The sequence below is a fragment of the Equus quagga genome, unplaced genomic scaffold (assembly GCF_021613505.1).
Source record: "Equus quagga isolate Etosha38 unplaced genomic scaffold, UCLA_HA_Equagga_1.0 146_RagTag, whole genome shotgun sequence".
Lineage (NCBI taxonomy): Eukaryota > Metazoa > Chordata > Mammalia > Perissodactyla > Equidae > Equus > Equus quagga.
In genome coordinates this window covers 5,491,362-5,518,044 of record NW_025796728.1, presented here as the reverse complement: position 1 = coordinate 5,518,044, position 26,683 = coordinate 5,491,362, and the positions used below count along the sequence as shown (strand labels likewise).

Sequence of the window (26,683 nt, the reverse complement as noted above, 5' to 3'; positions counted from 1 at the left end):
AGTGGATGGCCAGGTCCTTCTTCCTAGTTTTTACTCTGGAAGGTCCACTGAAACCTGTCCACCATGGGTAACCCTTCTGGTATTTGAAATACTGGTGGCCTAGGCTTCAGCATCACAGCAACATGTAGCTGCCACAGTATGACAACCAGTTGACGGGTAGTGTGGTTCCCTGATCAGGAAACAAACCAGGAAAGCGGTGAGAGCACCAAACCTTAACTACTAGACCACCAGTGTCCACTTAATAAAAGCTAAATAAATTACTAGATAATATTTATTCTAAATTTTCATATTTATGAAATTTTGTGCAAATTTATCTCATGACTTTTTAAAATTTTCCTATCCCTAAATATTATTTTGCCATTTATTTTGCTCTTATTTTGTATGTTTGTGTTTTCCATCTTCTTTCTTGTCAATGTTTGATCATTTTTTTATTTTGTCAAAGAATTAGCTTTTGATTTATTCTGTAGTTCAGCTACTTTTCTCTTTTACATAATTTCTACTCTCATTTGTATATCTCACACTTTTTTTTTGTTTGTTCTTTATGTTTACATTGGGGTATGTGTATATGTGTGTGTGTGTGGGTTCCAACAGCTTTTGTATGGGATTCTGTTCACTTACATTTATTCATTCAATAAACAGACATAAATAATTGAGTACAAATTATAATTTTCCTCTGTACTTCTAATATTTGAATTATTAGCAAAAATTTTTACATAATTTCTTTGACTACTTACTATTAGAGAGAATATACTATTTTTCTTGTATGTTTCAACTCACCCAATTTTTGCTATTGTACTTTGTATTTTGTCAAATATATAATATTTACATACCTATTCTTAAGTGTTGTCCCTACTTTTATAAGTATATAATTAATATATTCAACATTGAAACCCAGGTGTATTGCCAGAATTTAATAGGATGAATTTCGTCCTTACTAGATTCTTTAGAAAAGACTTCTAGAAATAGTATTCCATGAGTTTTGCCTATTTATTTACTTATTTATTCATTTACTCTACTATATAGCTCTACTATATATATAGATTAGATGTTTTTTTTCTTTTAGTAAAATATATATAACACAGAATTTTCCATTTTAACTACTTTTAAGTTTATATTTCAGTGGCCTTAAACACATTCACATTGTTTTTAAATAAAATCACTACAATCTAGCTCCAGAAATTTTTGATCTTCCCGAACTTAAACTCCATACCCATTAAACAATAACTTTCCATTACTCCCTCCCCTCAGCCCCTGGAAACCACCATTCTACTTTGTGTCTCTATGAATTTGACTTCTCTAGATACCTCATATTAGGGACATTATATAATATCTGTTCTTTTGTAATTGACTTGTTTCATGTATCACAATGTCTAAAAAGATTATCTGTGTGTAGCATACATCAGAATTTCATTCCTTTTTGAGGCTGAATAATATTCTATCATGTTTTTATTCCTCATTTCATTTATCCATTTTTCTGTCAATTTACAATTGGGTTGCTTCCTTCTTTAGGCTCTTGTGAACAATACTGTTGTGGACGTGGGTATATGAATATCTATTACAGCCCCTGCTTATAATTTTTCTGGGTATATACCCAGAAGTAGAATTACTGGATCACCTGGTATTTCTATGTTTAGTTTTTTAAGGAACCACCATACCAATTTCCACCGTGGTTACACCATTTTATATTCACACTAGCAATGCAGAAGTGTTCCAATTTCTCCATATCCTTCACAACACTTGTTATTTTTCTGTTTGTTTGTTTGCATAATAGTTATTCTATTGGTTGTGAGGTGATATGTCATTATGATTTTGGTTTGCCTTTGTCTTATGATTAGTGATGTTGAGCATCTTTTCATATGCTCATTGATCACTTATATATCTTCTTTGGAAAAGTGTCTATTGAAGTTCTTTGCCAATTTTGTAAATTGATTTTTTATTCTTGTCATTGTTGTATAGTCATAGGAGCCCCTTGTATATTCTGGATATTAACCCCTTTTCAGATATACAACTTACAGATATTTTTTCCCATTTCGTGGGTTGACTAGCCAATCTGTTAACAGCGCCCTTTGCTTTGATGCACAAAAGTTTTTAATTTTGATGAAGTCAAATTTACCTATTGTTTTGTCATCATTGCCTATGCTTTTGGTATTATACACAAGAAATCATTGCCAAATCCAATGTCATGAAGCTTTTCCCTTAAAAGTTTTACAGTTTAGCTTTTACATTTATGTCTTTGATCTATTTTGAATTATTTTTGTATATTGTTTAAGGTAAGAGCCCATCTTCATTCTTTTGCAAGTGGATATCCAGCCTCCTCAATACAATTTGCTGAAAAAAACTCTCCTTTCCCCATTGAATGGTATTGATACTCATGCCAAAAATCACTTGACCATATATGCAAGGGCTTATTTTTCTGGGTTCTCTATTTTACTCCATTGGTCTATATGTCTAAATTTATGTCATACCACACTATTTTGATTATTGTAGTTTTGTATCAAGTTTTGAAATCAAGAAGTATAAGACTTCCTAATTTGTTTTACTTTTCCAAGATTGTTTTGCTATTTGGAGTCCATTGAGATTCCATATAAATTTTAGGATGAATTTTTCTATTTCTCAAAAAAGAATCATTGGGATTTTGATAGGGATTGCATTGAATCTGTAAATTGCTTTGGGTAGTATTGACATTTTAACAATATTAAGTCTTCCAAGCCATGAACCTGCAATATCTCTTTATTTATTTCTTCCTTTCTTTAATTTCTTTCAGCACCATTTTAGTTGTTACATACAGTGTACAAAGTTTTCACCTTCTTGGCTAATTTTATTCCTAAATATCTTCTTCTTTTTGATCTTACTGTAAATGAAATTGCCTTCTTAATTTACTTTTGTGATTGTCCATTGACAGTGTTTAAAATTGCAACTGCATTTTGAGTGTTGATTTTATATCCTGCAACTTTGTTTAATACATTTATTAGATCTCATAGGGTTTTTTTGTGTATATGAAGTCTTTAGGATTTTCGCATATAAAATCATATTGTCTGTAAATAGAGATAATTTTACTTCTTTTCCAATTTGGACACCATTTATTTATTTAATTTACATTTGTTTATTTCTTTATTTTTAATTTTCACTTATTTATTTTTTTACTTAGTTGCTCTGGCTAGGACTTCTAGTTATATTTAGAATAGAAAAAGTGATAGCAGACATCCTTGTCTTGTTCCTAATCTTTGAAGAAAAGCTTTCGGATTTCACCATAAAGTATGATGTCAGTTTGGGTTTTTCAGACTTTTATTGTGTTGAAGTAACTTTCTCTTTTCCTGTTTTGTTGAATGTTTTTATCCTGAAAAGATGTTGAATTTTGACAAATGTTTTTTTCCACCTCAGTTGAGCAGGTTGTAGGGTTTTCCCCCTCTACATTCTGTCAATGCGATCTATTTTCATGGTTGATTTTCATATGTGGAACCATTCTTGCATTCCAGGAATAAATCCTACTTGGTTATGTTGTATAATCCTTTTAATATGCTATTGAATTCTGTTGAGAATTTTTGTGTCAACACTCAGTGATACTGGCCTGTAGTTTTCCTTTCTTGTAATGTCTTTGTCTAACTTTGTTATCAGAGTAATGCTGGCCTCTTAAAATGAGTTTGAAGTGTTACCTCCTCTTCAATATTTGGGAGAGTTTGAAAAAGATTGGTGTTAATTTATTAAGTTAATTTATTAAGTGTATGGCAGAATTCACCAGTGAAGCCATCTGGTCCTGGGCTTTTCTTTGTTGGGAAATTTTTTGTGACTGATTCAATATCTTTACCAGCTGTAGGTCTATTCAGATTTTCTTTTTTATCATGATTCAGTCTTGGTAGATGTTTCTTTGGTATGAGTTTGTCTACTTCATCTAGGTTATACAATTTGTTAGCATACTATTGCTCATAGTACTCTCTTACAGACTTTTTCATTTCTACAAAATTTCTGCAAAAAGTAATAGTCCATCTTTCATTTCTAAATGTAGTTATTTGAGTCTTCTCTTTTTTTCCTAGTCAATCTAGCTTAAAGTTTGTCAATCCTTTTGTAGAATCAAATCTTTGTTGTGTTGATTTTATTGTTTTTGCTATTCTCTATTTTATTGATCTCTGTTCTATTTTTTATTTCCTTCCCTTTGCTACTTTTAGTTTAGTTTGCCCTTCTTTTTGTATTTACTTCAGATGTAAACTCATGTTGTTGATTTGAGATTCATTTTTTTAATGTAAGCATTTACAGCTATAAAGTCCCCTCCCTGTTTTGACTGCATCTCATGAGTTTTTGTATGTTTTGCTTTCATTCTCATTTATCTCAAGATATTTTCTAATTTCTCCTGTGATTTCTTCTTTGATCCATTGGTTGTGTAAGAGTATGTGTTTTAATTTCCACATATTTGTGAATTTTCCAGTTTTCTTGTCTCCTGTTTATTTCTAGTTTTGTTCCAGTGTGATCAGAAAAGATACTTTGTTTGATTTTAATCTTTCATAAATTATTAAGACTTGTTTAATGGCCTAACATATGGTCTGTTTTGAACAATGCTCCATGTGCACTTGAGAAGAATGTGCATTTTTCTAGTATTGTGTGGAGAGTTCTTCAAATGTCGGTCATGTCCAATTGGTCTATAATGTTAAGTCCTCCATTTCATTATTGATCTTTCATCTAGCTGTTCTATTTACTATTGAAAGTGGGATTTTGAAGTCTTCAACTATTACTGTAGAAGTGTATATTCCTCCCTTCAATTCTGTCAATGTTTTCTTCATATATTTAGGAGCTCTGATATTTGTTGCATATATGTTTATAATTTTTATATCTTCTTGATGAATTGACCCTTTTATAGAATTTATGTCTTTTTCTCCTTTGAAACAGTTTTTCACTTAAAGTTTACCCTTTTCTGATAATAGTAGAGTCACTCCCAATGTCATTTGGTTACTAGTTGCATGTAATATCTTTTTCCGTCCTTTCACTTTCAACCTATGCATGTGCTTATGTCTAAAGTGAGTCTATTGTAGGCATTATGTAGTTTGGGGAGCTTAATTCATTTACACTTAAAGTAATTATTAATACGGAAAGACTTACTATTGCCATTTCGTAGGTTGTTTTCTCTATTTCCTATAGCGTTTTGTTGTTGTTATTGTTCCTCATTTCCTTCATGTATGCTTCCTTTGTGTTAGGTTGAATTTTTTGTGTGACATGTTTTGATTCCCTTCTTATTTCCAGTTGTGTATATTCTACAGATACTTTCTTTTGGTCACAATGGGAATTACATACAATACTAAAGTTATAACAGTGTTATTTTAAACTGATAGTATTTAACTTTAATTGCTTTTATTTAGTCACAAATTATATCTTTATATTAGATATATTTATAATTTATATTAGATTTATAATTATACAGCTATAATGTATAATTATATTAGAATAGATTTATAGTTACTTTTTTGCATTTATCTTTTAAATCCTGTAGAAAAATAAAAAGTGAAATTAAAAGTCAAAATTATAATAATACTTTTATATTTGTCCATGTAGTTACTTTTGTTAAAGAAACTTATATTTTCATGTGGTTTCAAGTTACTCTCTAGTATCCTTCTGGCCTCCAAGATTTCTGCTGGAAAATCCACTCATAATCTTAGTGAGGATCCATTGTATATGATGGCTCACTATTCTCTTGTTCCTTTAAAGGTTCTCCGTCTTTGGCTTTTAATAGTTTGATTACATTGTGCCTTGATATGGGTCTCTTAGTATTTACCATACTTTGAGCCCACTGAATTTCTATATTTGCTTATCCAATTCTTTCCTCCAATTTGGTAAGTTTTTGGCCATTATTTCTTTAAGTAAGTGCTATAACTTTCTCTCTCTTCCTTCTAGGACTCCCATTTGCACATATTGTCCACTTGATAGTGTCCAATAAGTACCTTAGGCTCTGTTCATTTTCTTTATTCTTTTTTCTTTTTGTTCCTCAGACTCAATAATTTCAAGTGACTTATCTTCAAGTTTATTGATTCTTCCTTCTGTCTGTTCCAGTCTGCTGCTGAATCTCTCTCATGAATTTTTCAGTTCTGTTATTGTAACTTTTGTCTCCAAATTTCTGTTTGGTTCTTTTTTTATAATTTCTATCTCTTTGGTGATATTCTCATTTTGTTCATATATCACTTTCCAGATTTATTTTAGGTTTTTTTCTGTTTTCCTTTAGCTTTTTGAGCATATTTAAGATAATTATTTTAAAGTCTTTGCCTAGTAAGTCTAATACCTGTGTTTCTACAGAAACAGTGTTTGAAGATTTATATAGTCCATTGAGTAGACCATACTTTCCTATTTCTTTGTATTCCTTGTGATATTTTGTTGAAAACTGGGCACTTGAAAAAACAGCCACCTACCCTATTCTTTTTAGACTGATGCTATGCAGTTGAGACCTTCACTAATTAGCAAGGCATATTCTAATTTTGGGAATCAGTCCAGCATGAAGACTGAAGGTCTTCTCATGGTTTTTCAGGGCTTGCTTCTTCCCTGGGTCTGTGTGTGTTTTCTCCAGTTCTTGAGTATATCTGGCTGCTTTTAATTATCTTGATTTCCCTAAGTCTCACTCCTGCTTTTTCTCAGGGGCTTAATTCTCTACCAGTAATCTCTCATTTCAGGCATCTGCAGGCTTGTAATCACTCTGTGGCTTTCAGCAGCCATGCCTGCTGCCTCTCATGGTTTTTTCTAATCTGGGCTCTAAATTAAGTGAACAGAGACCAATCCCTCCAGAAGCCCTGAGACAGATCAGAATGCCGCAAGTTAGGTCTGCTCTGCTCTCTCTCTGGTCAAAAGAAGTTAACTGAGGAACAGGCCTCTGCTTTCTCTAAACCCCAATGTGTCATGAAGGAAGAAGACCAAGAGCAAATAAAAACACCACAAAATTTCCTACCATTTGAATGTGGCATTTTCACAATTGGATTTGGTTGCTGTAGATCTCTGACTGATTGACAGAGATTCTATAAAGTTATCTTAGCCAGTCTAGTTGTTTCTTAAATATTTCTGTGGGGGAATGAGGAGTTGGAGCTTCCCAGTCCACTTTTGTAGATTGAGTATCCCTATAGCTTAGATTCTTGAAATGTATTTTTACTGAATATAAAATCTTTGGATTTCCCTGTCTTCTCTAGTATTTCTTGACAATATTGCTTTACTATCACTCCACTTGGGTTGCATGTTGCTACATACATCATCTTTGTTTTCTTTCCTTTGTAAGTGGATTGGTCTTTTTATCTGGAAGATTAGCGATTTCTGTTATCTCTACTTTTAAGGCTAATAGTTACAAATGCCCATCTCAATGTTCATCATTCTGAGTCAATTTAACAAGATACAAGTAGATCTTTTCAAAATGTTGATTCAGGTCATCTTTGAATTCCAGAGACGTTTCTTTGATTATAATTCTAAACATTAGTTCAGTATTATTCTTGTGATTTCTTCTTCAGCCATTCCAACGATACTTATGATAGGTCTTTGTTCTCTATATTCTAAATCTATGGCTTTCTCTTATCTGCTTTTATCTATTATATTTTATTGCCACTTCTTCATTGTTTTTGCTCCTCTTCTCAAATTCCCTTATTATACTTCCTGTCAAATCATTCTCCTTTGAGAATTTTTAAACTCAGTTTTTGGTTTTGGATATTTTTGCCTTTTCCTTTGATTTCTTTCTTCAGTTCAGGCAAGTTGATTTCAAATTTTCTTGTATGTGCATGTTACACATTTATTAAGAAATAATCCATATGCCACAAAATTCACCAATTTAAAGTGCATAATTCAATGGTTTTTAGGATATTCCTAGAAGTCTTTAACCATCAGCACAATCTAAATTCAGCACATTTTCATCCCCTGAAAAAAGAAACCCATGCCCATTAGCAGTTACTTCCCATCCATCTCCCAGCCAAAGACAATCATTAGTCCACTTTCCGTCTCTAAAGATTTGCCTGTTCTGGCCACTTCATATAAATAGAAACATACAATATGTTGTCTTTTGTGACTGGCTTCTTTCACTTAGCACATTGTTTTCGAGGTTAACTCATGTTTTCTGTTTTTTAGCTTATTTGTGATCCATTTATATTCTGAGTTGCTGACCTTACGATTCGTAGTATTCTTTCATTGCTTATTTAGTGTCATTTAATTTATATTAGAGTGTTTTATTATAATCTTTCTCTGCTTCATAATTGTTGTTGGTGTGTATTTTCATCTGCTGAAAGGTTTTGGCAGTACCTTTCCGCTTTCTTCTTGTAGTAGATATGATGTAGATGTTGTATGACTTTTTCTGTGTATTTTCTAAGTACCTTTTATTTTTCTGAAATGTTAATTATACATAGATAAAGCTGAGTGGTTTGGATGGCTTACTAAGATTCTTAGTTCATGCTTACCATATTCTGATGACATAATTAAGTTTCTTTACTAATTGTTACCTTTATCCTATGTGTGTTGGGGGTAGTGGAGATGCAGAGTTTCTTCTGATACTGTAGCACTCTTTTGTTTCTGAAATTTTCATATTTTTCACTGCTTGTTTTCCCTCTCTGTACTACCAAGCTTCCAAATAATGCTTCCTCTTCATGTGTCCTCTGTTATCTCCAAAAGTGATGTTTTTCCACTTCTTTACCTCTGACGCCACACATGTTCCAGTCCTTTCTTTTTGGATTCCTAATAGCCTTGTTCTGATCCACAGGTATTTGATATGTTCCAATCTTTCTGTCACCCAAAGTTAGACTTTCTCCTTCAAGGATGATGCTATATGTGTTCTCCTACTGTAAGGATTCTGTTGGCCAATTTTTCATCAATAAACTTCCTCTTTCTCCACTTAGAAAAGGGCTACAGAGTAGGCCATACTGATTTTGGATGTTCTCCCTATTGCACATGTAAATTGGAGTTTTTGAAAAACTGTATCTCCTAATTATGCTCCAGGCATAGGTTCATTGGCTTTATTTATTTGGAGGTTGTGTCGGAAAATTTTATATTTAGGAGCCCATCATTAGCCTATCTAATATTTTCTTAAAACTTGGATATTTCCCCTCATTTGTTTTCGTTAAATTCATTGTGGCAAATAAATTAAATGATCTCACAAACAATAGTTTTATCTAATTCTTCAAGTCATTGCCCTAGCTTTGGACTGATTTTACTATCTTAAACAAGAAACACTGTAGATTTGGGCTAAGTTTTTGAAGTACAGATTATTAGTGCTCATCATTATATGTCTTTTTCATTTTCTTGTACAAAAGAAACTGTATGTTCAATATTTCTTTTAATTAAGTAGGGTCATGTGAGTATTTCTGGTCATTAAAATGTGAGTGGAAGAAATATGTCATTTCTAGGCTAAGACAGAGAATAAGTCATTAGAGAGTTCCATTCTCTCACTCTTCCCCTTCCAGAACAATAATGGAGAAGACTTTACCTTATAAGAGTAGAACCATAAGATGAGAGTGGCTTGAATCACTGAGTTTCCACATGGGAGACAGCTTTTGTTGAGAAATACCTGAAACCACATTGAACTTAGAATGAAGAAGAAACACACTTTCACTTTGCCTAGTCACTAAGATTTTGGGAGGCATTTGTTACTACAGCATAGGTGTAGCCTATCCTGACATATAGTTTAGAGGTTGAAACAACTTCTTGAGAGTTGGTATGTAGGCTTCCATTTTTGACAGGAAAAAAATAGATTTTAACCACATAACTCAAATAATCATTAAACTGGTGAAGTTCTTTAGTGGAAAAAGTTAAAGGAAAGTTCTCATACATAATGCAATTAGGAAACTAAAAGCTTCTTATATGCTTCTGGAAGTCAAATTTTTCTATATATAAATTGTCAAATAAAATGACATACTATTTAAAGTAGAAATCTGCTACTTTATTTAGTAAGTATCTTAAAAGAATGAACAGCCAGAAATTTTTATGTATCAAGTTTGCTGAAAGGAGACATTGAAAATTGGACATGTATGAGCAATACTTTACAAGACCTTTGCAGATCTCCAAATTTGTGAAAATCTCTAAAATATATAAAGCCTCTCATAAAATATATTATTTTAATGAACATTTATATTACATTTCAAAATGGGAAGGTACAAGATATTGGCATTAATTTAATTTTAATTGATTTAATTTGATATTGAATTTTTTTTCTAATAAATAGACTATATTACATAATATAATGTTATCATTATTGTAGTAATATTATTTGTGAACTTCAGCTGAATTAGCAAAGCTAAAACAGCAATGGGAAATAACTGTGATTGCTGCTGTTTCTTTTGTGAGTGTGTTCACTACAAACAGCATGAATGTATATTTAGAAACAGATTTTCTTCCATTATCGAATGGTTTAATTCTAACTGAAATTTATTCTGCCTATGGCTCATCTCTTTCTGTTTTCTACCTTGGTAGGCAATACTTTCTCAGTTATGTATTCAACTGATGCCTCCTTTCCTATTAACTTCACATTACGCAAATTAAGATGCTTCTTAAAATTCTTGAACCAATCTTTGTTCATAAAATTGGTTGCTTCAACTGCTGTGCTGGTACCTTCAGCACCTGTGGTTACATGGAGACTCTTTTTTTTTACAGGCTACTGGCTTCTTCCTATACTATATTTGCATGCAGAATTACATGTCTTCTGTGCACATGTTCATACCAAACATTAACTATGTTTTTAACTTTCATAAATTATTCTCTTTTAAGCTATGAACAACTCTGTACAGGCTGGAACATTTTATGAAAGAATTTTTATGTATTTCTAAATAGAGTATGTAGAGTGCTCTGAGTCACAACCATATTTATCAAAACATTCTACATTTTAGTTAAGAAGGTTTCCTCTCATATTTTCATTTTCATATCTTACAAAAAGCGCTATCTGGCCTTTCTAGGTGATTCTCAAAAATACATATTATTAATTATTTTTTACCTTAACCCAGGGTACTAGATATAGAATGAATAGTTGAAATGAGCAAAGCTGTACTGAAACACAGAAATGAGCAAAGATGTGCTGAAACAGATTTACTCGTTAGTTAAGTGAAACAATCCTATAATAGATCCTCAGGGGTTCCACAAAAAACTACAAATATATAGCTATCAAATTATAAAGAGGCAGAAGCACATAAACACACACATATCATAGAATTCCTTAGTCTCTGCTCAATACTAAAACAGTTGTTTTTAATTTCCCTAAATACCAAGAATGTAGTCTATTTGTATTTAACATATTCTTTTACTACAAGTTGGGTAGATTTCAAACTATTCTCATTCCTCTAGCAGGGAGGGGTAAGCAGGTAGGCAACTGTTTCTGTTCCCTAACTCCAAGTCACACCAAAAATCCTGATCTATTTTAATATATATGTCTCTTTTACCTATTTTATATATTTGTTGTTTTACATAAAAAGCAAGATACACAATAATTGCTTAAAAATGGAATCCGTTTTACTGAAACGGCAAAGGTACTACAAGCTTTTAGCTCATTTGTGTTTTACAGTATTACAACATTGATATAAAAAGTAGACTATCCTACCCCAAAATTCGATCACAAATGCAATAGTCATGGAACTCACAATTTATCGAAGAATAACTTTTTCCAATATTTTTCAACATTGTTTTATGCTCCAAGCCAAGACGAGCAATATCATCAAGTTTCTTAAAATGGAAATTAAATCTGTCAAAGTTTTTAATCATAAATTTTATTCTAGGCTCTCTTTTTATGATAATAAAGTAATATAGAATACATTTGAAACTGCTCTTTTGCAGGCAGATGTTTTCAAACACATTTAGTTAGGCTATTTTTTTCAGTCTGGTATCAGCAAGTATGCTCCCAGGAATCAAATCAAATCCTCCTGAGGAGGCCTCTAAATTTTTTCCTCTTGTGCATGGTAGTCTGTGAGCTGAGCACCCTATAATCTGCAATTCGTCTTCAGAATTTAATATGCTAACAATCTAATTCAGCATGTACTGTAATGAGAACTTTTGTAAAAGTGCATGAGTATATAAATTAATGAATTTCTGAGTATTTTTGTCATTCACATGAAGACTTGTCCCTGAAATTTGAGTGTCAACTTTTTGGTACTGTATTATTCAGTCCGATATAGGTTACAAATTTATTTCTTGGCAAAGTCACTCTCTAGACTAGACCAGTGGTCCTCAAATACAAACTTGTATCAGAATTATTTTAGACCCTTTATAAATATTTAGATGTTTGCCTGATTTCTTGTGGCTTTTATTCAGCAGTTTGGAAGTTGTTTCACAATATTTTATAACCTCCCTCAAATAATTAGCTTGAATGCCAACATTTGAGAATCTTTGCTCCAAATAAAATTCTAACCATTTGAATACCATACCAGGAGTCAGAAGAAACACAGCCAGCATAACTAGGCACTTCAAGTTTTGTTTTCATGCCTATATCACAGATCCTCTTTTTCCTTTTTTACCATAGACCATCTGCTTTAGCATTTGAGAGTTTGGCAGTTTGACCAATAAGCAATTTCTGGCCATTTGCTCCTCCCACACTCAGTGAAGAGGCTTTGGTAGGGCCCGGAATCTTCCTGTATAACAAGTTCCCCAAGTGAATCCTTAGGACTCAAGTCTTCCACTGATGGGTAGGGGGTAATTTTCATTTGTTCATTAAGTGAATATTCTGACTTCTTGTTATTCCTAGTATTTCCCTTGATTTCTCAAGGCAGATTATTTTCCTTATCCTATATCACACCTCAGGCTTGACTATATTTCCCCACCCAATAACAAGATGGAAGACATGCCACAAATATAATTCTAAAGACTGTGTTAAGGGCCACATTAATTAAAAGTGTACATCCGTTCTCAGATTTACAAGAGCTTTTTCTCCTAGTGAAGAAAGGAAAAGAGAAGAGAAATAAACACACACTTCACATACCATCTCCCTCTTTACATATTTAATCCTCTACATAACACCATCTGTATTAACCATGATTTGCATTTAAGGAGACAGATTTCTCAAGATTATAGGTAATTTGACCAAGTTCATGGAGTCAATAAATGGCAGAAGTGGGATACTAATTGAGATCTTCCTGACGCCAAGTCCCGTGAACTATTTATTATATTATGCTACCAAAAAATGTAGTGATAATAGTGGAAGAATGGAAATTTCTTATGTAATGCTCGACTTGATTCATTATTTGACAATTCTTTTGGTAAGATTCATGCTGTAAATATCTGAAATTTTGTTTAATACCAATTTTAAAATTTGCAGCTATTTAAACTCTGTCCCCCTTTTTAGGCTTATGTCCTAAAAATTGTTTTATTATTGTAGTATGTTTCCAATTTCTTAGACTACTGAAGCAAGAATTTTAATATTTTAAGAAAATACAGGGTTAGTGGTATTTCAGGAAATTTTCAGGAGATGAATTTGAAGCAAAAGCATGAAACAGAATCTCTAAAGTATTTTCCCAGAACATTTGTGAAATAAGAAGAAAGCCTACTAACTTTTATCATAATTATATAAGATCCCTCTCATGCTCATCCTCCCTCAATCAGATAGACATATTAAATGAAACCCAATACAAGCTTATCAGATTATAAACTGTTTATGATACAAAGACTGATATAAAACTTGGGTTGCCTTGAGAAAGCGTCTCTTGATATTGTGTTTAGTACTCAAGTTCATCCAGACCCCAGTATTGAGAGCTATGCTTGAGTGCATCATTTAAGCCATCTTTAAAAAGCATACTTTAGAGGGTTTAAATTTCTTTTTTATTTTTGTATTCTTCTCTAATGTAATGTTTCTATATCAGAATCTTAACATTGTGTAACTCTGCTTAAACCAATACCTTCCATTTATTTGTAACGCACGTTAGACTAATGTAACCAACGTTGTCTTATGGCAGCAGTCAGAGTTTGAAGCCCATAAATCATTTGCTTTCTTCTTCCTGTTCTGAATAATCTGAAGATTTCTTATACTCATTTATTTTCCTTTTTCATCCTCTATTCTAGTCTCCTTATCTCATTTTGCTTTTCCTATTTCTGTCCATTTTCCCAAAGAATTATGCTTACGCAGAAGGTTAAGCTACATTGGCAACATGTAGGCATTTCTATCAGCAGACACAAAATGTACACTAGCCCGTGTCAGCTGTAATCACACTGACACTGTCAAGTGCAGTGCATTTACAATAGTTTAGTTTAGAGCACTTCAATCATAAATCCTGACAGTGGTATGAATATTGGCTTACAGAAGAAGTCTCTAAGTAAATACCTCTGGCATACGAAGGGGATAACTTTAATGAAAGAAACTTCCTGTGTACACTTTTTAACCATATAAATTCACTTTCGATTACATGTGAAGCCTTAAAATAATTTCCCTTTAGATTAAATTATAGACTCTTTGTTATTATTGTTGTATCTATGTCTGATTTCCAAACCAGTACATTATGCCTAATTATTCTAATTCTCTTTATAAGGCATTCTATCACTATACCCAAATACTATGCTCAACAGGCAAAAGAATCATATAGGATGTTAAAAAATTAATGGCTATTATTTTGAAGTAACAGATTGTTTTAAAAAGATTATTTTGTATTAAGATTTAGCTTTTTATACACAAGTTAAAGTAACATATTCTTTTAGATTAACCATTGAATGCAAACACAATTTAACAGAAGATAATGTCTGGAAATATAATTTATATTTTTGTTAAAATGGGAGACATTTACTTTTAGAGAAATAAAGGGTCCTAGGTTCTATTACGGATTACATTACTCTCTAGTTGATTCTGGTAAGCCACTACATCTTATTTTCCTATAAATTCTACAACAATAAAATGAGGCCTATAAAATCTTTTTTAGAAAGGCCTATGATTTAGATTATAAGCAATTTGAAAAGAAAAAAAACAACACTTGTACGATGTGAATAAATCATCCTGGATCGCTAATTTTGTTCACCTATCTTTTCCTTTGCTATTTCATTTTAACCTAATGTTCACAGTCAAGTTTCTCCTTCTTTTTCATCTAAAGCATGTCCATTATTGGCATATATTTGGAATAAATGGATTCTGTGAGAAAACGTGGAACAGAAGAAAATGCACTTAAGAGCAAAAGTCTACTATGCCTATTTTTTCCCTCTAGCAACTAGAATACGGGCATTGGCTTTTCTATGGAATAAAAGTTGGCCAAATATTTCAGATCATAGTAAATATACTGTGTAACTTCTGATTACTATCTCATATTACAGATGTCTAATATACCATGTTCTTTCTGCTCTTGACGATAATACCCAGTAGTAGGGCTGTGCTCCTTTCTGGAGGCTCTAGGGATGAATCGAATCCCAAGCTCATTCAGTTGGCAGGATTAATTTTCTTTCACTTATGGGACTGAGGAGCCAATATCCTTGTTGGCTGTCAGTGAAAGGCTGGTCTTTGCTCCTACAGGCCCCCCCACCTTCCTTCTCACATTTTCCATGTCTCCTCGTTTCCTCCAACAACGGCTGTCTCTCTCATGCTTCAAATAGCTCCCCTTCAGTGGCATCTTTCTGACGGATTCTCACAATAAAAGGGAAACAGTTGCCTTATTATATTTTTCTGCCCAGTATTTAGCAATTTCAGTGTACACCACTTGCACCCATTTTGTTATGTATTAGTTTGTATTTCTTAACATAACCGTTTCCTGAGAACACGTCTATACATTCAATACGCTGTTGTTTTAAGTCTCCGAGTTAGTGGGGATTGTTTACAGACGCCTCAGGAAATTAATGCATCGTGCATATGAAATTCTGAAGGAGGCAAAATTAGTCTATGGTCACCAATAGCAGATATTGTCTGAATCATGGATTAGGGAGAGGTTGCCCACAAAGTGACATACAGGGACTTTTTGAGGAGATGGAAAATGTTATATATCTTGACTGTGGTTATGGTAACATGAGTATACATATTTGTCATAACTCATGGAAATACACAACTAAAATAATGTTGATTATACTTCAATAAGTTGGGAATATGCTTCATGAGTTCACTGCTCATTTAATCTTACAGGTAAATCATCACATTGCCTGTAGGCAATCTGGGTAGGACAAAATGGACAGCGATGAAAGTAAGGTTTATCCTTTCTTTATGGTCAAGTCCTAGAAAGATACTATGGTCTCACTCTATATGTTTGGATTTATTTTATATCTCAAAGAGGTGCGTAATCCAGGAACCAGTGAGAAGGCAACCCTTGGTCTCGGAGGTGTTCTTGGTTGGCTCCCTAGCATATCGCTACCTTTATTTTGCCTTACCATTGTTGAAATTTGATTATAAATCAACCCAGCTTCTGTTCATATGAAAAGTCACAAACAATAATGAAACAATATTCTTTGAGTAACAGAAGATGGTCAGTCAGAGCAAGACAGTGGAGTAAGAACCATGACCAGCCTGTGTTGTTTTTTTAATAATGACTCTGAGCATAGCTGAGGAATCGACTTAGTACTCTAATAATTTTGCAAGGGAGACTGAACAATTGATTCTACTAGTAATTTGAGGAATGTTTATTACCTCCTGAGTGGCTGAAAGGTCAGGACATTTGCTTATCTCTAAATCAGGAAGACACTGAGTTACCGTCATTGACTTTGACATGAGGAAAAGAACTCTTACACTGGATTGTGGAGGATATAAAAATAGCACAAAGACATAGACAAAAATTGTTTGTGAAATGCTGTCAGCATGAAGAGGAGATTAGAGCAGACAAAAAGGAAATAATAATTAGCAAAAAGGCCTTTTGCTTTCTTTCCACACTACCTCTCCCTTCAGCTACCTTGATTTTATTACTTTTGTGTAACTCTAAACATTATACTTTGGCATGACTAGACAAATTTCCACTCATTTACATAATTTTATAAGTTAAAGCAATCATGTCACATACCAGAACTATGAGAGAGAGGGAAGCTCCACAGTTTACCTTATAGAATTTTAAAACTAGCTTCATGGTATAACTTTTGAAAATGATAACACGAGGACCTTTGTCCTAAACCTTAATATCTAGAGCTTAGACTTGGGCTTGTGGTCATTCTCACAGGCCTTTTAACTTGTTGGCCCTAATATGTGCCTTCTTTTTATTTTACAATGTACATATATAATGTTGGGGGAAAAAAGGCACAGGATCAGATTTAGAGTGCAAACAGGAGAAGCTGATCAATTATTTTAGGGGAATAAATTTCCCAAAGTAAATTATATAAGATAAAAGAATACAAGCGACTATATGCTAGCTTAGTGAAGAGGCTGAGGCAAGTGGATTCCAACAGAGAAAACAGCATATACAGATGTCAAGTAAAATAATATAGTAAAAGAGTCTAGGACCTTTAAAGGACAAAAAAAATTCAATATTACTGAAGAATAGAGCTTAGGATGAAGAGTTCTGGGAAGACGTAGCTGGAGAGATATAAGAAGAGCAAACAAAGAAACCAAAAGAAAGGATTACGATTTGACTTACACTAAGAGCAATGAAAGGTTCATGGGTTTTCACCAAGGGAGTGAAATGTTCAGAAGGTCCTTCTGTGCTAGAGAAATTGAGGGACTTTCCAAACTTAAGATCGAGGGTAGCGTCTTCTTCACATCTACCATTATTGAGTACAGGAAGTAGCAGAAGGAGACTGAAAGAGATCAAAGTTCCCATGACTGTCAGAGGTTATTTGTGCAGTTTGAGGCCAAATCCCTGAAGGGGTAGGCAGAAGTCTGGAAGGCTAGAGAGTCAGGCTGTAGAAACTCTGAATATTATGAACACTGAATATTCATTACTCTTTATTCTTATAATAGAAACCTTTTTTTTTTTTTTTTCCTTTCAGAAAGAGTCACTCGCTCACTTGATATGGGACTTACCTCTCATGCCTAAACCTGAAACCCAGACTGGCCAGAGTATCCATAACAGCTAGCTCAGAGGCAGACATATGAATTAGGCAGAAGCAGATTTATTTGGGGCAATTAAGATGGATACTGAGGGAAGAGGTTAGTTTTTATTATTCTTTAATTGTCAGCTAAAAGAGCACTGTAAGTCTAAAAGTTTTGGTGGCAATTTCTGTCATGATATAGAGAGAAATTAACTGATTTTGTTTACACTAGTTTGAGATTTAGTGCTGTCTTCCAACTGCAAATATCCTAACTGCTATGTGTATTAACGGAAAAACAAATTTGCTTGGTAACAGAATGTAATAATATTTAAATGGATTATAAATATGTCATATATATATGTATATGTCATATAAATATATGTATATATGGTATAACTCAACATAACATAATTTACAATAGAAAAAATAATGATTAGAGCATATTCATTAGAGGCAAAGTAATTAAAATCACATATATGTGATTATGTGTAACATATATTGTGTATCACGTGCTGAAATGCAGAAATGAAATGGACTGACACATTTTAACAATTTAAGGTCATGTCCTAATGGTATATACAGATATTTAAAGCACATGCAAACTCCGTGAAATTTATTGTTGTGTGTTTATTTAAGAACCTTCACTCTAGCCTTTCTGTTGAAGTCCTGTTTCGACATTAGATAAAAAATATTTTGTCCTGAAGCAACACAACATTTCAAACGGGATATTTGCATTCCATATAAGATTAGTGCAGGAGCCTTAGGATTTTCTGAGTCTTTTGTGAAGACTGCTTTGAAAGCCAAAGTGCATATCATTGTATTGTAGGTAATAAATCTTGCTCTCACTCATGAATTAAGTATCATATGCCAACTTTGTAATGATGCATGCAGTGAATAAACCCCAACAGTTCATTAATTGTTTGGTCAGAAAAAACACATTGGGAAATATACGTTATGGTATCAACATTATCTATTTTTTCTATTTCCCAAGAAAGTAAAATAAGAAATATCATCCTTAACACTCTGAATAACACCTAACATGAAATTCTATCAGCATAATTCATTAAAAGTAACAAATACTATATGAATGTTAATGGATATATTAAATCAATGACAATGGGAGCCTATAAAAATATTTACTACTTTTACTCAAGTCTGTATGGACCAATGAGGTTATCCAGATAGGAAACACAAAAGCAATATTAAATAAACTTTTTGATTGTAGATAATCTAATTATATTTATAGGTAATTACTAATAGTACTATTGCACAGAAAAATAGCATTATTTGAACTTCAATTTTTTTTTTTGTTTTTAAAGCTCCATGAAAGATCAGTTTCAATGGTTATGAGTGTATCATACACCTATGATTCAGATAAATAGAATTCAATCAATGACAAATCAAATAGGGAAATTTAGAACTTCACTGTCATAGGGACCCAGAGGACATCGACTATCATAAATTGCTGACCACCCGTGCTTCAAGTAATAGGCATACTGACCTTGGTCCTGGCTGTCGACCCTGCAGTGACCCATGAACTGGTTTCAGGCCCTGTCAACGTGGTCTGGGAGTCCCTGGAGAACGTGAAATTTGACAATAACCAACAGCCGAGAGAGCCTTTGTGAAAGTCCAGGACTCCAGTAGAGTAGTTCCAACACACTGCTGGAGGGAAAAAAAAATACAAGTTTGGACAGACTGGACAGGGTAAGAGGAAGAGTTTGACTTTACTCTTGTAACCCTTCCCCTATGGCAGCACGGATTAGCTCCAAAAGAGACCATCCTGGCCCATGATTCCTCACACTGGGGAAAGGGAGAGCATGTGAGTTGTGCACCCAGACTCCCCAGCCCTGCAGGATACTGCCAAAGACGCCCATGATTTTTTTTTTTTTTAATTTTTATTGTGGTGTAAAAGTTTATAACATTGTGAAATTTCAGTTGTACACTAACATTTGTCAAACACCATATAAATGTGCCCCTGCACCCCTTGTGCCCACCCCTCCCCATTTCCCTCAATAACCACTAAATTGCTCTCTTTGTCCGTAAGTTCGTTTATATCCCACATAGGAGTGAAATCATAAGGTATTTGTCTTTCTCTGTCTGGCTTATTTCACTTAACATGTTGACCTCAAGGTCCATCCATGTGGCTGTGAATGGGACGATTATGTCTTTTTTGTGGCTGAGTAGTATTCCATTGTATATATATACCACATCTTTATCCAATCATCAGTCTCTGGGCTGTTGGGTTGCTTCCAGTCTTGGCTATTGGAAATCATGCTGCATTGAACACAGGGGTGCATAAGTTTCTTTGTGTTATTGATTTCAAGTTCTTCAGATAAACACCCAGCAATGGGACAACTGGATCTTATGGTAATTCTATTTTTAATTTTTTGAGAAATCTCTATACTGTTTTCCAAAGCAGCTGCACCAGTTTGCATTCCCACCAGCAGTGGATGAGGGCTCCCTTTTCTCCACAGCCTCTCCAAGATTTGTTATTTTTTGTCTTGATGGTTTTAGACATTCTAACGGGTGTAAGGTGATATCTTAGCGTAGTTCTGATTTGCATCTCCCTCATGATTACTGACGTTGAGCATTGTTTCATGTGCCTATTGACCATCTCTATATCTTTGGAAAAACGTCTGTTCATATCCTCTGCCCATTTTTTGATTAGGTCGTTTATTTTTTTCTAGTTCAGTCGGGTTAGGTCTTTATATATCACGGAGATTAACCCCTTATAAGATACATGATTTGCAAATATTTTCTCCCAGATGGTGGGTTGTTTGTTCGTTTTGATCTGGGTTTTGTTTGCCGCGATGGCAAGGGCAGGGCCTCCCTTTTCTTGATGGCAGGGACCCTAACAGACCTCAACAAGCAAGGCCCTGCACCTGTCCAGGCTGAGCACAGCAGAGCTCCCCGGCTTGGAGCAGGGCACTCCTTGCCGCCACCCCGCAGCCCAGAGCCTGCCTCCCCAGGTGACGAAGGCGCGAAGGCACAGAGCAAGGCGGAGCAGGAGCTGCCTCAGACAAAGAGACCCGCGAGCCGACGTCGCGCCGACCGTGAGTTTCTGCGGAGAAAGCACAAGTGCCACTAGCTGCCCGGGAGGAAGTTGACAGGAAATCCTCGCCCCTCAGGGCGTGCCTGGGACTCACACAAGCGACAGGACCTCCGCGGCAGCAGGCGGGCCTGGGACACGGCGTTTCCACGCTCCGAGAGCCGGCGCGGCACTGCCACACGCGTACGTGCTGTCCGGGAGCGGCCGCCAGGCGGCTTCCTGCGCAGCGCGCGTTGGAGGCAGCTCGCGCCGCCGAGCCAGTGTCCCCGCTCCACGCTGCAGTGGGGGAGCTGGAGCCCGCGAAGACGCCCGCAGCCCGGCCCTCATTCCGATCCGCTCCCTGCGAGCGCTCCCTCCGCGGGGCCGCCTGGTCGCTGGTGCGGGTTCCCGCAGGAGCCCAGCCTCCAGAAGTCTCTCCCGTGAGCTCAGTGGCCTCCGCCATCTGTCCTCCTGGCCCCCAGCCTGAGGACCCTCCTCTCTTCCGACGTCCTTGAGCGGATGCTCTCGCCTCTTCTCGTGATTCCGTGTCTTTTCCATCTGCAATAAGAAAGAAGAGAAAATTTTATGACGTCAAGAACAACAAAAGAAACATTTTTTTCACCTCAGATGTCAAAGTAAATTTGCAAAAAAAATTTTCAAAAAACACCATACTCGAATTGCACAATAGACGTGTCCGCAATGTAAACGAGGATACTCCCTCCCTGTCGAGTTCCTCTGTACCTTGATTTGCACTCTGGAGTTGTCTCATAGGTTCGGAAACACACTCGGGACAAAGCAGGCCATCCATGAAGGCGAAGCTCAGTCTCCCGCCTGCCAGTCGGTTGATCCGTCAGTTTGCAGCAGACGTGGTCCCTGACATTGGTGCTTCCAGAGCAGGTTCCTAAGCAGGGGGCCCTGCGTCTCCCTCTTGCTGCCCACCCGCCTATCCTCCAGCCTCCAGCCTTTGCACCCGTGGGGGCTCAGAAGGCAGAGGAAGCTGAAAGACAGGCCACCTCAGAGGAATGCCTTAAGCCATGACCCGCAAAAGGAGTGTTCCACTGGGGAGACCGCAGAGGCGCCCCTCTCCGGGGCGCCCTGCCTTGTTTCCCTCTCCCTGCCTCCAGGAGCCTCTCTCTGGGCCTCTCGGAGCACTGGAAGCAAAGAGGTCAGCTCGGGTTGGGCTGACCATTGCACCATCTGCCTTCAGACGTGACAAGCCCAGGCCACACCCTCCCAACCCTTGACCTGTTCGAGGTAAGTGCCCCACACAGAGACACCCGCTACTCTGTGTCCCTGCAGAAGGCACACCGGAACCTCTCGCTAGTATATTATACGGTATAATACCACGTGGATGTTGCCTTCACAGTCACCACCCACTCCCATATCAGCATCAAGTGGGAAACTGTGTCCTCAAGCCGGGGAGTGCAGCCTTTGGACGCCCCCTCTAGTTCTGTTCCTGTCTACCCGCCCTTTTTGGGGAGGGGGTAGAAACGTAGTTATCAAGTGAGATACCTGGACATGTCATGGGGTATCACATAGGAAGTTGCAGAGTACTTCCCTAGGGACCAATTTTCACAATGATGAAGAAAGGGTCAGTTTTCAACAAAATAGTCCCCAACAAATGTGATTCAGAAACAGGGGTAATAGGCAAAGTCGGCACATTCTGTCTGGGTCTCCATCTCCTGTGCTAAATGAGGTGGAAAAGCAACAGACAGGATACCTATGTTTACCCATGGAGTAGAATGACATAGATTCCTCACATTATGAACTGGGATCCAGGCAGCTGCAGGGAAAATAATCAAAGCAGGAAGGAGAGGCATCTCAAAAATGGAGACTTGGTTTGATCGCTTGTTGACTGAATTTACTTCTCAGATAGGATAGAAACAAAGCAACCAGGAGAAAGGACTTCCCTTGATGACTGTCCATGTCATCTCCATTACTGTTCCATTTCCTGCAGGTCCCAAGGAGGCAGGATTGGTTGGTCGAAACTTCCATCCAAGGGTTGGGAAGGTGGGCAGGAAGCAGAGTTTGGGAAGCCATGAGTTATTTCCAAAGCTGAAGAGCATGGACTGTGAGGATGAGATCATTTAAGTCCTTGAAAAGGAGCCCAAGAAGCCGAAAGAGATTGTCTAAGGCCCAGAAAGTGGAAAGTGGGGCTCTCTCTGCTGGGAGCACAGGCCCAATACTGTCAGGATACCTTTCATCCTCAGTGGACATCTAGCATTTTTCTGGTCCCCGAAAGTGCTTAGGAAATGTTCATCATCAGCATAGAAGATGGAGCTTATGGAGTGAGCCAGGTAGGAAAAGTACTCTTTCACGGGCATTGGCCCTTTCCCCTTCTGGGAGCATTGACAGGGGAGGAGCTTGACATCTGACTGGGGGTGATCTAAAGTCAGAAGAAAAGGAGGCTATGCAGAGACCGTGGCAGTCCCAGACAACTCAGGCAAGGGCGTCTCTCCACACTCACTGAGCTCCATGAATAAATAACAATTAAGTAAAGAAGGCTAAGAAGAGCAGGAATAGGCGTGGTCTGCCAGATTCTCACCCCCTCACACATATGCACACACACATGCAGACACTGAGCAGATGATGAGATGTTCCAGGGTTGGCTGTCCCATCCCAGGAGTATACTCATAGTATAGCCCTCTGGAGGCCAGTGAGGCATGTGTGGTGGAGGATGGAGGCCACTGAGGATTCTGGCACCAGGATCTGGACTTGCAGTCTTTAGACATGGAAGGTTATTCCAGAAAGATGTCCAGCCGCATGAGCCTCTCCATGTATAATGCATGGGGGTCTTGTTCTTGGTCATGAGAGAATGCCATCTCAAACAGCTGGAGGGGACACATTCAACTCCAAAAAACATTATATTTTCAGCACTGTGCTGGGGGTGGGACTCCATTGCCATGGCAACATGGCAACCCAAGCTTACTGTCTGATAGGCCTGATAGGTAGCCCATTGTAGGCGTGGGCTGCGTCTTCATTTGCCTGTTATTGACTCCAGCTGGCAAAAGTGGCTAGAACTTCCACTTCTCTTCCTTATAGTCTTGGAAATCCAGTTCATGATCTTGTTCTTCTCACGAGGGATGAAGTTCTTGATACTTGAGCTTGAATTCCCAGGTCTGCTCATTCTGTGCCTTCTCCAAGTCATGCCGCATGTGGATGTACTCATCATGCTGGTTCTGGATCTCCACCTTCACCTTCTGCAGCTTGGTATAGAACTTCTTGAGTTTCTTGGTTTTGACTTCCACCTCTGCTGCCTGGATGCATTGGTGGCCCAGAGCTACATGGTCTCCTCATCTCAGAGCATCATCTCCTGCTGCATTTCCTGCTCACAGCATTTCTGCTTGGCAGTCTCCTGACTTTTCAATTCATACATCTTCTGTCACTTGTTGGTGTGATCCATGATGTTCCTGGCCCTGATGAGTAGCTTGCTCTCTGTGGCCTTGTACTTGGCTGCAAGCAGCTCTGTGGCCTGCTGCTCCTGCTGCAGGTCTTCTAGCATCTTCTCCTCCTCCAGCAACTTCTCCCTCTCACTCACCAGGCTGTAGCTATCCTGGATGCTAGCCATCTCCTCCTCCAGTCAGTCCTTCTACTCCTGAAGGTAATTCTCCATGTTCTTATCCAAAGCTGTCTTAGGATAGGCTGGGGCAGGCAGTGGCTCTTGTTGTCATCCTTCTCTTTGGCCACTCAGGCCTTAATCACTGGCCCCTCATGGTACCCCACTGGGGCTGACATGGTCTTCTTTCTGCTGCTGCTCTTCCTCTGGAGCTGCTTCCCCAGCATCCCCTTTTACTCCAGCTGGACCTTCAGGTGGATGATCTCTTGGTCCATAGACCTATGAACTAAAAAACACATTATCTGTACTACACATACCCTATATAAAATGGTTGTATCGGGAAAGGATACACACACAATACACACTCTCATTTTAAAAAAGAACAGTCAGAGACTTATAGCAGTCACTAATCTATATCAATTTTGGAACTCTAGGCAAATGTTACCAGGTACCCAAACTCTTGGGTAGTGCATATTACTTGCTTAGGCATTCAATTCTAATTCCTGGGATTGTTTCCTAGATCCATTGTTTTCCAAGGCTCTTGGCTTCACGTCATAGAGAAATCTTCCTTTTCTATTATCTTACTTGGCCACTTCTAAAGAATGTGTTGGAACCTATATCCTTTTTGGTGGCTGCCAACGTCTCCAGCCTCCTTCCTCCTAGTTGATTTTTGGGGCCCAAGACCAGCTTTGTTTTGGTCTATATTAACAGTGCTTTGCTCATACAGTCCTCTCTGAAACTTTGTAGGTCTTTATGTGTCTGAGGACATCCAGTTTGGTGCCAAAAGACACATTCACAATTTTTTTTGAAACATGGCTTTCTTGTTGGACTTAATTATTAGTAATCTGATAATATTATGCTCCTCTGGGACTCAATCTTTTCCAGGAGGGCTGTTGCTCTGTAAAAAAAGAAAAAGCTCATTCTCCTTGAGCTGATATCTAGCCAGAGTATGTTCTTATCATAGTGTCGGTAAGAAGGGTAGGGAGATAGGTGGTCAAAGTAAATCACTAGGCCAATCACAATATCAAAGGAGTAGAGAAGAGCCTTACCCTTGTGATGAGACCATGACATGGATAGGGATGCAATGAAAGCTAAAGAATTGGTGCCAATAATTACATAAATGATAACATCCAAAAAATGCAGTAACTTTCCAATTTGTTCAATTATTGTGAGTCCTTTATGAGTGCTTTAAAGTTTTACTTTTAAAAACATTGCGCATTTCTTTTTGGGTTTATCCATAGATATTTTAATTTCTTGTTGCTGGATTAATTTGAGTTTTCTTTTGCTGTCTTCTACCCATTGTTTGTATAAATGAAAGTTGTTGATTTCTAATATTAATATACTTTATACTACCTTTTATACTACCTTAAAGAGTCTCCTCTTTTTGAAGTAATTTTCAGTGTGTTGTCTTGGATTGCCCCATCATATCTTTTCTGTACAGAATGTTCTCTGGTGGACATTAATATGTGAGATGAAGATCCTCACACTTTATACCAACTCTTATTGGTTCAGTTACATGCTTCTTCCCCAGATCTCCTTGAATTCAATATTCTAATTTTGTTCCTTCCATGCTCCTGGCCACATAGTCAAATCATTTTTCAATATTCACGAATCCAAGTGTGGTGGTTAATTTTGTGTGCCAGTTTCACTGGGCCACTGGGTGCCCAGATATTTGGTTGAACATTATTTTTGGTGTATCTGGATGAGTTTAACATTTGAATCATTAGACTGAGTAAAACAGATTGCCCTCCTTAATGTAGGTGGGCCTCATCCAATCCATTGAAGGCCTAAATAGAACCAAAAGGTGGCACAAAGAATAATTTGCGTGTCTTTGAGCTGGGACATTGATCTTTTCCTCCCTTTGATTTCAGACTAGGAGGTACAGCTTCTGCTCTCCTGGATCTCCAGCTTGCGACTGCAGATTTTGAGATTTCTCAGTCTCTATAGCTATGTGAGTTAAATCCTTATAAAGACTACCTTTTTATATATATAGATATGTACATATCACCAATATGTGTATATATTGTAACCTGAAATTGTATAGCCTGAAAAAGATAGGGAAACAAAAATTATGAGTTATGCACTAAGCTTAAAATCAGATATTCTCTAATATTAATGCAGATACAATTTTTTAAATGTCCAACAGTGGAAAGACATATACCAAGATTATAGATGTTTAAAATTAGAAAATTATATGAAACACTTCAAAGTATATAAATATTTAGAAAAAGGATTCATAGAATAACACCCATAAATACTTTGGACATAACTTTTAAGGT

The 26,683-nt window shown here is 36.6% G+C and overlaps 1 pseudogene; it reads right to left on the bottom strand.

The window, feature by feature from the left end:
• Positions 1 to 23,397: 23,397 nt before the first annotated feature.
• On the bottom strand, positions 23,398 to 24,679 carry LOC124232914 (kinesin-like protein KIF3C; annotated as a pseudogene).
• Positions 24,680 to 26,683: the final 2,004 nt, after the last annotated feature.